The 19154-nt window shown below is 38.2% G+C and overlaps 1 protein-coding gene across 2 annotated transcripts in view; it reads right to left on the reverse strand.

Annotated features, from left to right (window-relative positions):
• Positions 1–8511, reverse strand: part of PRRG1 (proline rich and Gla domain 1) — a 104515-nt gene extending 96004 nt beyond the window's left edge. The window contains exon 1 of one of the 2 annotated variants that reach the window (XM_008019605.3): positions 8386–8511. The gene's annotated coding sequence lies outside the window, so the exon portion shown is untranslated. The remainder of the gene's footprint in view (positions 1–8385) is intronic. The other variant, XM_073013815.1, reaches the window with a different exon arrangement.
• Between the last annotated feature and the right edge of the window lie 10643 nt (positions 8512–19154).

The raw sequence follows: 19154 nt of genomic DNA on the forward strand, positions 1-19154 counted from the left end.
TAGTTGACCTTTGGTAACTGGAAATGTAGAAAGTGAAACCATGGATGGGGAGGGGGACTACTATATTCTCACCATATGATCCAGCAATTGAGCTCCTTTGTATTCAAATGAATTGAAAATCTATGTCCACATAAAATACTGCACACAGATATTTATAGTAGCTTTATTTATAATTACTACAACTTGAAAGCAACCAAGATATTTCTTAGTAGGTAAATGAGTAAACTGTAGTACATCCAATGGAGTATCATTAAGCACTAAAAAGAAATAAGCTATTAAACCATGAAAAAACATGCAGGAAGCTTACAAGAACGTTACTAGGTGAAAGAAACCAATACGAAAAAGCTGCATATTTTATAATTCCAACTATATGACATTTTGAAAAAGGAAAAACTATGGAGACAGTAGAAGGATCAGTGGCTTCCAGGGGCTGGAAGGAAGGGCAGTTGAAAAGGCAGAACACAGAGAATTTGGGGGGTAGTGAAACTATATCATATCATAATATTAATACAATAGTGGATATGTTATACATTCGTCCAAATCCATAAAATGTACAATACCAAGAGTGAGCCATAATATAAACAATTAGCTTTAGGTGATTATGATATGTCAGTGGAGGTTCATGAACTGCAACAAATGTTACCACTGTGGTACAGGATGTCCTGACAGTGCAGGAGGTTGTGTATGTGAGGAGGGGGCATGTGAGAACTCTCTGTACTTTCCTTGTAATTTTTCCATGAACCTTACACTGCTCTAAAAACTAAAGTTTTTAAATTTAAAAACAAAGCAAAGGAATGACCCCTTCTCTTCCCTTAAAATGTTGTGATTCATTCCTAGAGTTTCCTGTTTACCCATACCTATCCCATGAGTTCTACCTGGAGTATCAAATAATCATCTCAAACTCAACACAGCCAGTACGTAGTTCCTGATCTTCCCACTCAGAAATTTCTCCTCTTGCAATCTTCCCACCATTCCCACAATCCTTCTTGCTTATCTGACTCTATGCCTTATTATTCACCCCTTCTCATTCATGCTACTCCAGCCGCAAAAACTATTTTGCTATTTTTAGCTAAAAGGTCTCAAAAAGAACCCACCTCCAGACTTTTACAATTGTTGTTCCCTGTGCTTAGGAAGCTCTTCCTCCAAATAAATGGTTTTCTTATCTTCTGCAAGTCTTTGCTGACAGTGAAGTCTTCCCTGATTACCTCCCTCCAACATGCTCTATTCACCTATAGACGAATACCTATGGGTCCCCCCATTCACCTTCCCTGCTTTGTATTTCTCCAAAGAATGCAGCACCATGTCACTTAACATATATATATATTTATGCGTATATGTATACAAAATTATATATATCTCACATTTCTTATATTTTACTCATTTACTTTATTATCTGCCTCCCTCAAATACGATGCAAGCGCCTCAAAGGCAGAAATTTCTAATAAAATACAACTGTTTTATATACTGCTATATCCTCAGTGTTTAGAAGAATGTATGGTCATTGACAATCATACAAATACTTGTTGAATAACTGAATGAAAATCATATGAAACTTATTATGGCAGTCTTAAGGCAAGGGCTAGGGCAATAACATTACAACACAGCATGTCTAGACTTAATTTCAAAAAAATAATTATTCGAGCTAAGTTGAAGAAAAATACACTTGTAGCCATTAGTGGTAGCTGGAACAGTTGAAATTATTGATTTATTTGCTAGCATTATTAAACTTGAAAAAATCCATTTTACTTAAGAGTTCAAGACTACTTAAGTTCCACTGAAGAACAGTAGTGTGCAAACAAACCTTCCTTAAAGAGAGTTCTTTCAGCTTCTCCCACTTCCAGCTTTAAATTTGCTTTTTTTCACTCTTTTCTCCTCTCTTTTTATGGTACCCACTAATTCCATTCTCTCCTGCTCCAGTACCGTATTCCATCAATTATATGTTCATAACATTACACATTCAATCGCTCCTTGACTCCAGCAGGCTTTTCACCTCTCTTTTACATACTCCCATTTTCTTGAACTCTAAAAATCTTCAAACTCCAGTCTTTTTCTTCTATTCTCCTTTCACCAACAATTTACCAATAAAACTTTTATTTTCAGTGCTTCCATATTCTGCCCACCATTGCTGAAGACATGACTCTTAACCAGGGAATTTTTTCATGCCTAGATCCCACACCCTGAAATCCAGATTTTATGAGTCAATACTGTGGGGAGGGGCACTAAACTTAAGTGTATTGTTTGAAACAGCTCCCTACGACAGTCTGAAGCACACACCAGATTAAGAACCATTACCTCTACGTCTGAGTATGGTGGCTCACGCCTGTAATCGCACCGCTTTGGGAGGCTGAGGTGGTAAGATCACTTGAGCCCAGGTTTGAGACCAGCCTGGGCAATATAGTAAGACCTCATCTCAAAAAAAAAATTTTAATTTAAAAATTAGCTGGGCATAGTGGCACACACTTGTTGCCTCAGCTACTCAGGAAGCTGAGGTGGGAGGATTGCTTGAGCCCAGGAGGTTGAGGCTTCAGTGAGCCGTGTTTGTGCCACTACACTACGGTCTGGGCATGAGAAAGGCCCTGTCTCAAAAAACAAACAAACAAACAAACAAATACCTGTGATATGTTCTCCTGGTCATAATAATGATAATATAATACTAACTGAGAAGTATAATTAAACCAACAATCTGCACCTGAAACACACCAAAAACAAAAGAAAACCTTGTGGTCATGAAATCCAAGCATCTTCCGTCAGTCCTATCCTCTCCACATTTTAGAGGACACTCTAAACTCCAGTCTTAAAAGCACTACCGGCCGGGCGCGGTAGCTCACGCCTGTTATCCCAGCACTTTGGGAGGCCGAGGCAGGCGGATCACGAGGTCAGGAGATCGAGACCACATGGCTAACATGGTGAAACCCCGTCTCTACTAAAAATACAAAAAAAATTAGCTGGGCATGGTGGTGGGCACCTGTAGTCCCAGCTACTCGGGAGGCTGAGGCAGGAGAATGGCGTGAACCCGGGAGGCGGAGTTTGCAGTGAGCCGAGATCGCGCCACTGCACTCTAGCCTGGGCAACAGAGCGAGACTCCATCTCAATTTAAACAAATAAACAAAAAAAAAAAAAAAGCACTACCAGCTTCAAGTGCACTCTGTTCTTAATTTTTATAAATTTTTGGTCTTTTGGTCTCCTCTCCCTTCCTCTCCACCAACTTGTCTGAATGCCATATAGATAAATGTCACTCAATGTTTTCCCAGGGACAGTAGAATCGCCATCATTTATGAACTTATCAGAAATGGAAATTCTTAGATTCTATCCTAGACATCAAACTTTGGGTACGGGGTCCAGAAATCTATGCATCTTGTGATTATTGTACATGCTGAAGTTTGAGAACCACTGTGCTAAGCAACCTGTTGGAAATACATGGGAGTTATCTACAAATACAGAACTGGAGCTCAAACAGGGTGGGAAATATCAATACATCCACATTCTGAAGTTAATTGCTACTGAAATAATGGGAGCTCACAAGAAACAGCAGACAAGCAAACATAAATAACAACAGCTAACATTTTAAGAGTACTTCTATGTGCTACACATTATACGCTGTTAGCAGTCATGCATCACTTAACAACTGGGATATGGTCTGAAAAATGCCTCTTTAGGTGATTTCGTCGTTGTATCAACATTACAGAGTGTACTTACACATATCTGCATGGTATAGCTTACTATATACCTAGACAATATGGTATACCCTATTATTCCTAGGCTACAATCCTGTACAGCATGTTACTGTACTGAATAGGCAATTATAACACAATGATGTCTGTGTATCTAAACACAGAAAATATATAGCAAAAATAGGTATAAAAGATAAAAAATGGTACACCTGTATAGGGCACTTACCATGAATAGAGCCTGCAGGACCGAAAGCTGCTCTGGGTAAGTCAGTGCGTGAGTGGTAAGTGGATGTGAAGGCCTAGGACGTTTACTGTACACTACTGTAGTCTTTATAAACACTCTCCACATAGGCTACACCAAACATATAAAAAATGCAATTCTTTCTTCAATAATAAATTAACTTTAACTTACTATAACTTTTTTACTACATAAAATTTTTAATATTGTAAACTTTTTGACTCTTTTGTAATAATACTGAACTTAAAACACACACTGGACAGTTGTACAAAAACATTTTCTTTCTTTATATCCTCATTCTATAAGTTTTTATCTATTTAATTTTTTTAACTTTTTAAACATTTTTATTAAAAACTAAGACACAAACATACACATTAGCCTAGACCTACACAGGGTCAGGATCATCAATATCACTCTTCCACTTTCACATCTTGTTCCACTGGAAGGTTTTCAGGGGCAATAACATGCGTAGAGACATCATCCCCTATGATAACCATGCCTTCTTCTTGCCTTCCTGAAGGACCTATCTGAGGCTGTTTTACAGTTAACTTTATATAAGTAGAAGGAGTATACTCTAAAATAATAATTAAAAAGTATAGTATAGTAAATAAACCATTAGCATAGTTATTTAATATTATTATCAAGTGCTATATACTGTAATGCACTGCACTGTGATATTACAAAGGCTACAAAGTCACTAGGTTTTTCAGCTCCATTATAATCTTATGGAAACCATCATCATGCATGTTGTCCATAGTTGACCAAAATGTAATTATGCATCACATCACTATATACCTGATATCAATTATCAGGTATTATAATTATCATTTTCACAAGTGAGGAAACTAATGCTCAGAAAGAAGAGTGTAAATTCTTGTCTTGCCTCCAATTTTCAATTCCTCCAATTTCCATGCCCTTGACTGTTGTACATACAGTGAGAAAAAGAGTTTTGAACAGAACCCTAGGAAGACTGTGGAGGTGACTGAGGTTAACTGGTCAAAGAATTAGAGGAAAAAATCAGAAATATGAGGAGAAAGTCTAAGTGAGGAACGTTTTAAGAAGGAAGGCATAATCACAATGGTTGGTTTCAAATATTTTTTCATTCAGTAGGTCCACAGATGATGCAGAACTTTAAAAAAAGTTTTATGGATGCTACTCTTCCTCCCCGAGTTTTGAGTTTTAGTCAAAAAAAAAGGGACACCTGTAATCCCAGCACTTTGGGAGGCCGAGGCGGGCGGATCACAAGGTCAGGAGATCGAGACCATCCTGGCTAGCTAACACGGTGAAACTCCGTTTCTACCAAAAATACAAAAAATTAGCCAGGTGTGGTGGTGGGCGCCTGTAGTCCCAGCTACTCAGGAGGCTGAGGCAGGAGAATGGCGTGAACCCGGGAGGCGGAGCTTGCAGTGAGCTGAGATTGCGCCACTGCACTCCAGCCTGGGCGAAAGAGAGAGACTCTGTCTCAAAAAAAATAAAAAATAACAAATAAAACAGGGACTAACTTGAAGTGTGTTGGGAACAATGACTAATGTTATTTTTAAAAGTGAAATTTTAAAAAAGTGCTTTTGCATTTAGATGAATAAGGGAAAAATGAAGAAAAATAAGGGTTACTAATGGTCATAGTTCTCTGTCTGCTTTGCATGCACAGAAGGCTAGACTAAGCAGGTAGCCAATCCTGACTTATTTTTAAACTAAAGAACCAATTCTATTCTTTTATAAAGTAAGTGATCATCTGCTCACGGTATTTTCTCAAATACATAAATCCACTAAGGAGAAGAAGGCTGGAGGTGAGGAGCGGGGAAAGATAATTCCTGTTAGGAGCCAGAGGTAACCGGAAGGCCAGTGATTTGTGGAGTTAAGAGAGATGTCAAACGCAGGTTGACAGAAATGGTTAGACCAAGCCTATGAGGGAACTGTAACATGAAGAGACCCATTAGCCAAAGGCTGAAAATACTTTAAGATTTAAAAGGAGTATAATACAACTGGTTAGGTCACAGCTTGTTTTATTATATCACCCTTCAGAGAATACCATCTGGCAACTTGATTCATTTGCAGTACTTCCTAAATTCCAGCAGCAACCTATTTGTGTCTTTCTACAAATAGTTAACTTCACTAGTTTTAGTATCAGAAATTGGCCTTTTTAAAAACTTCACCTTTTTCTGATCCCTATTTTCCCTTTATCTGTAGAGTTTTTGCACCTCTTTTTAGAAGGATAAACTATGACTAATACATGAGAACATATTTCCACACTTAGTGCTTATGCATATTCCAAATAATGCTGCTCAAATATTAAATATAATTTCAGAATTCTGAATTTCTTGTATTATCCCATGAACTTTACGCAATATGAATTACTATCTTTCTTTTCTTTTCTTTGTTTTTCTGAGATGGAGTCTCGTTCTGTTGCCCAGGCTGGAGTGCAGTGGCGCGATCTCGGCTCACTGCAAGCTCCACCTCCCGGGTTCACACCATACTCCTGCCTCAGCCTCAGAGTAGCTAGGACTACAGACGTCCACCACCACGCCCGGCTAATTTTTTTGTATTCTTAGTAGAGAATACAAAAAAATTAGCCGTGTTAGCCAGGATGGTCTCGATCTCCTGGCCTCGTGATCTGCCCGCCTCCGCCTCCCAAAGTGCTGGGATTACAGAAGTGAGCCACTGCGCCCAGCCTATGAATTACTACCTTTCTAACAGCATTTATTTATATATATCTGTAAGTGAGTGTATTAGGTGCTTACCACATGCCAGGCAGCTCTAGGTATAAGTGTAACATAGAAGACTGAGGGTCTAGTAGTAATGGAGAAAAAAGGCAAGTGATATAAATTTAACAGAAAAGGTGTGATTAATTCACTCTGGAGTAGATGGCAAAATTTTTCGAGAAGTGAATTAGGCTAAGTCTAGAAGGATGAATAGGAGTTCATCAGGCACTAGAAAAGAGAAAAGGCATCCCTAACACTCCCCGTCCCCCACCTGTCCCAAATTTGGGAAAATAGAAAAAGAAAGAATAACATAACAAAACCAGAAGAAATCCTGTTCACCTCATGCCTGGGGTTGGTGCAGGGGTAGGGGTTAGGGGGGTAATTGTGTTGTTAAGTATACTTCAGAAAGTAAACTTTTATAAAACAGGATTTACAATCAAGGGAAAGGGGTGGAGGAGGAGGAAGTTCAGTTTATTTTGTTGTATTAACTTAAAACAAATGAGGAAAAATATCAACATCTATGCTTGGGAACACATATACTATCTTTCATAAAAGTCCCTAAGTTTGAAAATGAAAGCATATGGAGCTTTATCCAATATTACAATATTTGCCCTAGTGTTTTGTATCCTTAATATTATTTTCAAAGGTTCTAAAGTGAGTCGGCCCAAGATCTTGACAGCACATCCACACACATGCCCAATAATCCACTCTTGATTGAAACAATCAACAGTAGCCTAACCAACTTTTCACTTACCCTGACTTGGACACCTTCGCATCCTTCAAAGTCTGGCTTTATAGTATGACCATCAACAGACAAATAATTAAGCTCTAAGTTTTGTTACTCCACCTCTTCATCCTTTCATTCAATTATTTTCTCTCAAATCCCATTAGCTTCGCTTTTCTCCTAAAGGGATTCGTAGAAAATACATGCACAGCACAATCACAAAAACCAGTGGCTGGAGCCAGAGTCCAAACGCGCACACACTAATTTCCAGTCGTATCCCTCTTGGGGCTGTTCCTACCAGTGATCAAATTCAGCGGACCAGGAAGAAGGAAAAAGCTGAAGCAGGAAGACTCTTCTCTTCCTTCCACTTCCCCCCACGCCGCCTCCCCCTCCCCCCGCTCTCCCGTCCCCCAGGGCCGCACCGCCACCGACCTCGCACGCACCCCCTCCCACTGTCACCCGCCACTGCCTACAAAACAGTCATAGCCTTTGTTAAAATTTCCACGGGCACAATGGACCAAAAGAGGGACACATTCCCGGGGGTGGGTAAAGGAAAGTCACACGAACGCCACGCCCTCCTTGGGACTAGCCCGGGCCGACAGCCCACCGCCTCCAAATCCTTTCCCCTCCGACGGGGAATGTTTCTAGCAACTCGGCACCAGAGAAAGCAGCGCTGGAGGAGGGGATGAGCCTGGGACGTCCCTCAGAGGCACCAAGCAGGGGACTGAACTTGAAGCTGGGACACCCTCCAGCACCGTTGGCAAGCCTCGCGGTCCTGCCCAGCCTGTGTGCGGACTTCCAGCCTCTGAACCCTATTCCTTCAATTTTTTTCTCGTCATACCCACCCTCACCCACTCCCGCTACCATGCACTCCGCTCCCCACGCGGCCCTGGCCGGACGCCCACAGGCAGCGTCGCTACCAACGCTACCGCACATCTGACGGGTTTCTCCTCGCAGAACAGAAGTCACCCCCACACACCCCAATCCTTCCTGGGGCGCTTCGCCCCGATCACGTTTCCCCAGCTAGGAACCCAGCGCGGCCACCACACTCACAGCGGGTCCGGCTCCGCTACTCGGCGTTCTGCGATCCGCACGTCGCGCCTGCGCGCTCCTATTTCTGCTGAGCCTAGCCGGAGCCAGGAACCGGGAGCGGACTGGAAGGGAGGTGGCAAGAGGCGGGGGCTGGGCTGGGGCGGGGTTAGGAGAGAAGGGGCGGGAACGAGCTGGGGCGGAGGGTGGGAAACGAGGGGCGGATCCTCCACCGCTTTTGCTGGGAAGAACCAGCGCTCAGGGCATCCTGCTGGAGCTTTCCACTCTTGGGGTTTATTTATAACACATACAGAAAAGCCGTCGAGACCCGTCTGTGCACTCCCACACGCACTGTGGAGAAAGCCTGGCTCGGCGCGGGCCCAAGTAGTCAGCCCTCGGGCCGCCACGTCTCTCCTTCTGGCTACCGCGGGTCCCCGCCAGCCTTTTTCTCTTTCGCATACATACCTCACCACACATTATTCCTTTTCCTAGTCGTTTCTCCTCATCGCGTACTCTTCAGCCCTGGTGAAGTGAGGGACATAAGGATTTCTCATCCACAGACCGCCTGTGTAGGGCATCCTAGTTAATATACCTCTTTGCTATGTGTGAGCCCAGATCGTGGTTGGTGACTATTCGACCATTGCCCACTGTTAAAGCTCAGAGAATTGCCCTTTCCTTGAGGAATAATTCCTTTGCCACTGTTTCCGGACAACTCTTGGTGACAACTATCTGCTTTTTCTTTAAAAAAAAAAAAAAAAAAAAAAAGTCTTGTACAAACTTACCCAAATATCTTGAGAAGAAAACCCATCTTTGATCTCGTTTTTTAGGTAGAGCTAAAGCTATCTTAGAACTTGAACCTTAGAATTCTACAGGCTCCTCTAAGAAACAGAATAAAAGGCTTTTGCTATTGTGTAAACTTTGACCTAATGCTTGGAGGTTTTCTGGCATTTTGCATCATAAGGAGCCTCGCTTGATTATTATTCCATGCTGCATGCGTGCTTGGTTTTAAGTTGTATGCTTTTCTGTTTACAGTCTGCTCAGCTGTGGCATCTCACATGCCTTCAGATCAGCTATTAAAATAAACACACACCTGAGTGAATCCAAAGTGAATTGGGCTGTGGGCCTGAAGTGATTTATTCCAAACTAACTTCCCCTTCTTTTTACTTTAATTGTGATGGAATTAAGAAACATTTGGCTTGTTAAGAATAAACGAATTGCCACAGGACCACACCAATAGTCTCTCCCAGCAAGTATTTGAACTGTGATGGGGGCATTTTATGGGAGAATTTGGTAATTGCCCTTAAAGATCTGAATATCCCGAAATTCTTCCATTTAACCTTTCTTGTCTTCCATTCATACATTTTACAAATCAGATTTTCTAGAACTCATTTCTGTCTTGCACTTGTCAAATAAGCCTAGGGAGGATGTAGAGAGATCTATTGCCAAAAGGTATATTGGTAATGTAGACACAAATTTTGCACGATTAATAGATCTGTAAGTGCCTGGAAGCAGGACTTTGTCCTATTCATTTCACTAGTGAAATATTTCACATGCAAGTTCTTAAAAAAAAAAATGCTGGGTTAATAAAAGTAAGATTTGCATCCTTAATAGATGTATATATGTGTTGTTGTTGTTTTTAAACTTTTCACTTTATTATTTTTTTCTTTTTTGTCTAAATTTTTCAGGATATTTTGGTTGAAATGACAAGAACTAGATTGAAGTAGATTGGGCAAAAAGAGGAAGTTATTGTGTAACCCAAGTTGTGAAAGGGTAGTTCTATGATTGGCCATAGGATTGAATGGAACCAGCAACAGGAATGCTTCAAATTCCAGCTCAGGCTCTCAGTCCAGACAGGGTCATTCTAACAGAACATCTCAAAGTCATGTTCTGCTGGTTTGGCACCGTAGCCTCTTACAAGTTGCTCACACCTACCAAGTTGCTACCAGACAGAAAGTATCTCTCTTCTCTCGCTTCCAGTTTTTAAAGCAACAGTTAAAGCATCTGATTGGGTAGGATTGAGTACCATAACCACTCCTGAAAAGAAAATGCATATGTGACACAAGAATGGGACCCAAGTATAACCACATGGTTAAAGAAAAAAAAAAATAAAGAGAAAAATTCCTAAATGAAAACAAACAGTAAGAGGGAGATACCATTTTCAGAAGAGACAGGCATTGGACAGACAAAAAAAAAAAAAAAAAGTCCACCATAGAACATCTGTATTTAAGGAATACAGCCTTGGAATTATCTTTGACCCCTCTTTCTCTCCCTCTCCCTACCTCCCCAAATATTCAAGTATTAACAAAGCTGGTTAACGGTGTCTATCTATTAGTTTTCTGTGGCTGCTCTACAAAAATTACCACAAACTTCATGGCTTAAAATAACACAAATTTATCATATGGTCCTGGAGGAAGTCTGACAAGAGTCACACTGCACTAAAATCAAGGTGTTAGCAGAGTTGAGTTCCTTTATGGAAACTTTTTGGGAGAATCTTTTTTCTTGCCTTTTCCACATTCTAGAGACTTCCCACATTCCTTCATTCCCGGCTCTATTCCATTTTCAAAGCCAACAATAATATTACTCTGACACACTGACACTTCTGCCTACCTCTTTCACATGTAAGCACCTTTCTGATTATATTGGGCACATTAAGATAATCCGAAACAGTCTCCTATCTAAAGGTCAAATGATTAGCAGCCTTAATTATATCTGTAACTTTAATTCCCTATTGCCATGTAACATATTTTCACAGGTTCTGGGTATTGGCACATGGATATCTTCTGGGGCACATTAATATCCCTACTACAGTCTTTCTTTTCATAAAAGTAACAAAGCCTAAGCCACTGGTTTTCAAACTGAAACACTTGTAAAAAAACTACTGATATCTGGATCCTACCCCCAGATATTATTATTTAATTGACCTGGAGACCCTTGGCCCCTTTAAACACACACAGAATTAGTTGGATCAGGGTGGAGCATCTCTGACCCATTCTGGGCCAGAGAACTTCCCTGGGAATTTAGAATAGTGGCAGGGAATTGGTAACACTGGGTGTCTGAAGCTATAATGTGTCAATTTAGGAACTATAACATAAGGAGAATCTTAGGAAAACAAATCTGGATTGGGTGGAAGAGGAGAGAGACAGAAAGAGGTAGACACAGTGGAGCTGAGCCTGGATCCTCAATGGTTGTCTGCCTCATAGTTACAATGGCATTCTTATCATTCGCTTCTGTGAGGAACCACTGAATCCTCATAAGAAGGTATCTTATTTTGCTGAAGCTAGCTCAAGTTAGTTTCTCTTGCATACACTGTAAAATATTCTAATTAATATAGGATGAGAGCTTAACTTTCCTCCAATTACTTTTTTTCTGATACGTTTTTTGTTAAATAAATAAGGCAGGCTTAAGAACCAGACTTTAGAGTTGGTATTCCAGGTCTTCTGTCTACTTCACCAGCATCCATCTCCCAGTTATCCCATATTATTCCACTCCTCCTTTCACTTTATAGTTACTCAAAAGCCCAGAAGAGGCCTCATAAATTATCTCAGCCTCACCTTCATCCAATAGTCCAAGTCTCCCTTAGACACACCAGTTAGGTGTAAATCCGGTTCTCTTCTTGACTGATGTCAAGTCAATATTAATGACTTGCAAATCAAATCTCTAGCCCTAATCCTTCTCCTGATTTTCAGATCTCTAGTTTCCTGGCTAATGGATTATTCCTCCTCAAGGTATAAGAAATGAAACTCAATTTCTCTTCCAAAATCTGCCTTCCTTCTTGCATTTTATTTTCTTCATAATGAAAATACTATGCACCCCGTCAAACACATTAGAAGTGGTAAATCACTCATGACCAGTTTTTCTCTATCCTCAGTTTTCTCTTCATTCTACCTCCTACATGTTTCACATATTAATTCATCTTTCCTGCCTCACTTCAGATGTATCACCAATCACCTGAGCTACCACATGGTCTCCCAGCTGGTTTCCCTGTCTTTAGTTTCTCCCGAATCCAATCCACCCTTCCCAGTTCTGCCAGATAGCTTTATACACACAAATGTGATCAAGCCACTATACTACTTAAAGACATTTCATGACTCCTGTCCACTTTACCATAAAATACAAACTTTTTCAGCACAGTCAAATCTTGTTATCTGGCTGCATTGCAGCTTTGCAAACTCATTCTCCTACCCATCATATGCACCCTAAGCTGCTAGCTATATTTGCCTTATACTTTCGTGCTGTGAGGACTTTCCTCTTCTCTCTCTGGCAGACACGTTCTTACAGATCCAGCTCAAAGACAGCCACTACATAAATTCTTCCTGGTGCCATTCAAGGCAAAGTAAATCAGCTATTGATACTCTGCTTGCTATCTCTGTACTTGCATCCCCCTTCTTAAGGCTTATGCCTTAATATATTTATGCCTACATCTTCCTCTTCACTGAGAGATCTCTGCATGGAGAGACAGACAGTGTAGCTCTAGCGTTAATCACAAAGCATGACACATACTGGGTTGGAAAAAAATCTTGTGAAAAAAGAACAAAAGGAAGGAAGAAGAAGAAGACTCCATGTTGTCTTCTGCTCATGAATTGCCAATGCTTTTTAAAATCCCTTTTGTTAATAATCATTTCACCAACTTCCAATTCAATAGTTTATGCCAAACACCCATTTCAAGACTCATGTCTAAAAATAATGGAGGGGTGTATACTCTGAATGATCCCCTACTTTGATAAATCTTTTCTTTTCAGACTTTTAATCACTTATGTATTCAATTCATACTAATGATGTAATTTTAGCCCTTCCTGAATGTCATATTGTTTGGCACTTTTACATTTTTAACTCCCATGTGGTTGGTTACCTGCAGGAAAGCAAGGTTTAATTTTTGTATTTCTTTTGTATCTTCTCAAAAATTCTTAGTAAACATCCATGTAGTAAGACATATTATATGATAAAACCAGAGTAATAAATTTAAAAAGATTGAAATAAAAAGCATGTACTCTAACTACAATGAAATTAAATTAGAAATGTGTAACAGTATCATACCTACAAAAATTTCCTATATTTGGAAACTAAATAATGTAAAAAAAAAACTTAAGTTTTATATACTAGCACACAATTAGAAAATAATTTCAAAACAATGTCAGAACAATTTGATTTATAATAACATCAGAAACTATAATATGGCTACAAGTAAATTTAATAAAAATATGCAAGACTTCTTTATTATAAAATACAAAACACTGATGAGAGAAATTTATCAAGACCTAACTAAATGAAAAAAATATATCATGGTCATGGATGAAAAGCTTCAATATTATTAATATATCATTAATCCCAACATTAGTTTTAGTGTCAACACATTCCCAATTATAATCCAAGTGGACTTTTAAGGAAATAGACCAACAATATAAGGCATATAGGAAAATAAAGGCATATAGACATACAAAGGAAGAACCTAGATTATGCAAAGTAGTTTTGAAAAAGAACAAACTTAGAGGATTTACAATAATTGCCTTTTAAGATCTACTATAACGTAATGGCAATCAAGACAGTGTAGTGTAAAAGTGAACAAACATATCAATAAAGCTGAATAGAGAAACTAGAAATGTCTCTCCACTTATATGTTCATTTGATTTTTTGACAAAATAGCCAAGGCAATCCATTGGGGACAGAAAAGCCTTTTCCATAAATAGTGCTGGAACAACTGGGTATCCATATGCAAGGAAATGAAACTCAATTCCTGCCTCATGCAATAAACAAAAATTAATTTGAGATAGAACAGTAGACTTAAATGTAAAAAGTGAAACTATGAATCTTTTATATGAAAACATAGACTATCTTTGTGATTTGGAGATAGACAAAGGTCTTTTAGAACAAAGAAAGCAATAATTGTAAATGAAAAAAATGAAAAATTAAACCTTAAAAATTTAATATATTTACTCATCAAAAAACACCATTAAGAAAAATTAATAAACAAGCCTCGGGGTGGGAGAAAAATTTGCAAAACATATATCTGATAAAATACTGGTATCAAAATACATACAAAATTTTTGCAACTCAACCATAAATAAATTAAAAATTAACCAAAACATTGATAGAAAATTCAAAAGGGAAAAGATACAGCCAATGAATATATGAAAATGTGTCCAACATCATTAGTCATAAGGGAAATCCAAAATAAAACCACAATTAACTAACATAGCACACTCACCAGTTTGGCTAAACTTGAAAAGACTAACACCAGCAAATGTTGGGGAAGATAAGGAGTCATTGGAACATTTATATGTTGTTGGTGGAAGTGAAACATACAATTACTTTGAAGAAAGATCTGAATTTTTTTTCTAAAGCAACACATATACTTACTTTAAAATCCATCAATTCCCCTTATCAGTATTTACTCAAGAAAAATGCATACAAAAAATTACTAGTACAAGAAGATTCATGGCAGGTTTATTTATATTAGGCCATAATCTGGAGAACAATGGATTAAAAAAACAGATATCTTTACACAAAGGGATACTACTCAGAAATAAAAAGGAATGAACTGCTGAAATAAGTAATAATGTGGATGAATCTGAAAATAACTATTGAGTGAATAAAGCCTTACATGAGAGAATATGTGTTGTTCTATTAATAGGAATTTCTAGAGCAAGCAAGAATCATCTATATGGGGGAAAAAAGAGGGATATTTTCCTGTGGAGTGTTGGGAGATTGGCTGGGAAGTAGTACAAAGGCTTGAGATAACTTTCTGGGGTATTATCAATATTCTATATTTTGGTTATGCAGATTTGTTCATTTGTAGAAATTCATTGAATGATACACTCAAGGCATTATGCATTATTTTGTGTGAAAATTTTATCTCAAATGAAACACACACACACACATACACACACGCACACACAAATACGAGGTGGGCAGATTGCTTGAGGCCAGGAGTTTGAGAACAGCCTCGGCAGCATGGTGAAACCCTGTCTCTACAAACAATACAAAAATTAGCCAGGCATGGTGGTGCGCACCTGTAGTCCCAGGCCTAGGTGGGAGGATCACTTGACCCTGGGGGTGGGGCAGAGGTTACAGTGAGCCAGATAGCACCACTGCAATTCAGCCTGGGTGACGAAGTGGGACCTTGTCAAAACAAACAAACAAACAAACAAACTACCACCACACCACCATACACACACAAATAAATATAGTTGTTCCTTTGTCTCTCAGTATCAGCAAAGATTGTTTCCAGGATCCCTGCAGATATTGAAATCTACCCATATGATCCTCTGTTGACCCTGTGGAACCTGTAGATACAAAAAGGTTGGCCTTTCCATGCCTGGTAATTACTGAATTTTTGATCCATGGTTGGTTGAATTCATAGACGTAGAACCCATGGATACATAGGGCAGATTGTATTAAACTGTAGTTAATTCTTAGGTATTTTAAGAGAAATATACTGATTTATCAACCTACTTTCAGATGCATTAAAAATAAGTTGAACTGATGTAGAAATAGAGAAATGGACATATGGATGGAAAAATGTGATAAAACAAGTGAAGTTAAATGCTATTTGTAGAATATAGGTGGTGAGTGTTCACTATACAATTCTTCCCACTTTTCTGTATGTTTCAAAAATTTTATAGTAAAACGTTGGAAAAATACTGAGCAAAATGTGGTGTACTTAGGAAATGTTAAATAAATGAACTGTTTTTGCTATCCGTATTTACTAAGTCTCATCAGAATACAGGGAACTTCTTTTGGCTACAGAATACAGAAGTTAGTTACATAATAACGATGATCATCATTTAAATAATGATTAAATTTCTTAAATCTTTAGAATATCCGGGGAACCAATATTCACATATCTTTAAAATGTCTTAAAGTGAATTTGAAATTCCAGTATATATCTGTATCATCAATCTATCTGTACACATGTCTCTGTAAAAATATTTGTGAGAGAATATCTCTGGTTTGCTGTTACAATGAATAATCAGAGTATGGCTTTTCATTTCTAACGTCCCTGGCATATTTTGATTACAGCTTTCATTATATTGTCGAGTAATACAAAACCATAGCCTATCATCCTGAATTTGGTAAAATGTAAGGACATGTATGAAACATATTTCATTTTCAATGAATTATTTATATGACACACAGACGTGAAGGGTATATTATAAATATTCTTTTATCACATTCCGAAAATGTGCAGTGATTCTTTGTTCATTACAATTGCAGCATAGAACTTCTTAGAATATACTTGGAATATACAGATACAACTTCTCTTCTCAAACAACTGGAAAACTAATAGAACATGTTGGTTTTGCATCTAAAATGAGCTTGCAATAACAAAAATATTATTTCAAAATCATGAATTTTAATTTAATGAAAAATATGGATGAAATGTTATGGTTAGGTATCTCAGCATTTTAAATGCCAACTCCATTGTTGTATTTGAGAATACAGGAAAGAATATATTACCTAGTTGCCTTAAAAATAAAGTAAATCAACTTTAAATACATATTTTAAACTCCTCTACTCTAATTTGTAATTTGTTACTTAAAATTAACAACTCAAGAATTTGGTAAAGTATATACAAGAAAAGATATAAATGCTTTAAATTATAAAATTTAAAATTATGTCAGGTATGAAAAATAGAAAAAACTCTCATTCCAATAAAATATATTGAAGGTATATATATTACAGGAAACTCTCTTTGGCACTCATTCAGGTACACCACTCAGCTCTTCCGTCAAGAAAGAAAACTGCTGTTTAGTTACAAGGAGTAGAATTAGCTGGCAGCCTCCAGTGATACCATCTTCAAAGTATGCATTGAAAGCCAATGCACACTTTTTGGACAATTTCCACCAACTGACTGAGCACCATGAGGTACTGATGCCTGGCCATTTCTGCCTAGTGCAGCACTTCTCTAACATCAGTCTTTGCTCCTGAGCTCTCTCTTGGGTTGGCTGAGACTTTATCAAATTTGCACCTGTGTCTGAGGTTTTCTTTGACTTGCTTCCTCCCCACTCGCCTTTCAAAGGTATCAAATCAACATCTCAGGCTTAAGGCTTTCTCTGCCCAATCCTGCTTCTTCCCCCATTTACCTTTCACAGAAGTTATTTCTCCAGCATTCCCCAAAACCTCTTCTAATCCTCATTTAATTTGGATCATCTTCTTGGTGGGTAAACAGTTCTGAATTGTTGTGGGATAGTAACTAGTATTAATACAGTATAGTTAATATTAGAATGAAAGTTAAAATAATAATCACACATATAAATTGTATTTCTGCACATTCTTGTATTCCCAAGGTTAATTGTTTAAAATTAGACAGAATGGGTACTATGAAAAAGCTGTTCACAGACTCTGGATCTTCACATAAAAAAGTAAGATTTGTGATCAGAAATTTGATTGATTGACTAGGGTGTAGTCACTCGAGGACTTGCTCTGGAGTACCAACATTTCTTCAGAGGTTGATAAAATTATAAATAATGACTTAATAATTGCTCCCCTTTAATCATCTAATGCCACCAATTCTGACATGTGTTCTTTTTTTGTCAGTCTCTCTGACCTCATCTTTAACAAATGGATAAATAAATTACAGCTAATATATTTGTTTAGATGCCAAACACGGTGCTATGCTCTTTACATACATTATTCCTTCTAATCATCACTTCTACCCATAATAGTTTGGTTCTATTATTATCCCCATTTTACAAATAATGAATCCAAAACTAGGAAAGGATAAACACCGCATCTAACGTTCTAGATTAAAGTCCAATAAATGTTTGGTCCCAGTTAACTCATCTCTGAAAGAGTAAGAGATTTCATAAGTTTCACCTTGATACGTAGTGGAGCTGGAACTAGAATCCAGGTCTTCTGACATCTCATTTTGTGCTATTACCTCTAAAACGTTACTTTCACTTTTAATGCTAAAAGCTGTGATTCTTAATCTAAGACGTTTGAATCCTGAATTCCTTTAGTCAAACAAACATCCAGCTTTCAGAACAGAAAAATAAAAAGTGGCAATATTTAGTAATTTTCTCTTTTCTTTCTACTTAGTCTGAATGTTTGTTGGCCATTCTGTCTTCAGCTCTAATGTATCTTAAATTTCATCACAATCTGAATGATTTTCCTCAATCTATTAGTGCTGGAAGAAGGAGCCAAGTCTCATATAATCCTTGGGAAGAACCCCAACAAAGCCTGACTTTAATAAATATTTTTGGATGATACTTTCTTCCTTCCCTTTTGATAATCAGCTGTAGACTTTGGGGTATTTGGCCCTAATCCAATCCAAAAAGTAGGGAACAATTTGTTCCCAAATAATTACAAACTTCCAATATAAAACATTTGAGTAAAGCCCAATTCCTAATTGCTAAAACATTGAGATGATTTTACCAGATGCAACCTGGGATCCCACTACTCTTTTCACTTCAGCCCTTTATTGTCTAACCATAAGTAGTTATTATTATCCCAAAGAAGAAAAAAGAAGTTCTGTTTATTTTGTAACTTTCCTGTTTCCTGTTTCTGTTCAATAGGCCTCTCCCAGTGATCCCAGGCAAAACAGCAAGCTAGGTCTCAGGATAGCTCTAAAAGCATCTATTTCAGTATGGTTCTATAAGGTAAGATAACAACAGAGATTCAACAACATTGAAATGTTTGAAAGCAGATACAAAGGGAATCCTTTTGGTCCAGCAGAAGGCAATTTCAGCTTGAAAGGGCTTTGAGCCTTGTATAAGATGAGTGGTGCATTGAGACAGTAAGGGAGGAGACCACCCCTCGTATTGTCTTGTGCCCAATTTCTGCCTCCAAAGAAAGAA

Source organism: Chlorocebus sabaeus, chromosome X, assembly GCF_047675955.1.
Source record: "Chlorocebus sabaeus isolate Y175 chromosome X, mChlSab1.0.hap1, whole genome shotgun sequence".
Lineage (NCBI taxonomy): Eukaryota > Metazoa > Chordata > Mammalia > Primates > Cercopithecidae > Chlorocebus > Chlorocebus sabaeus.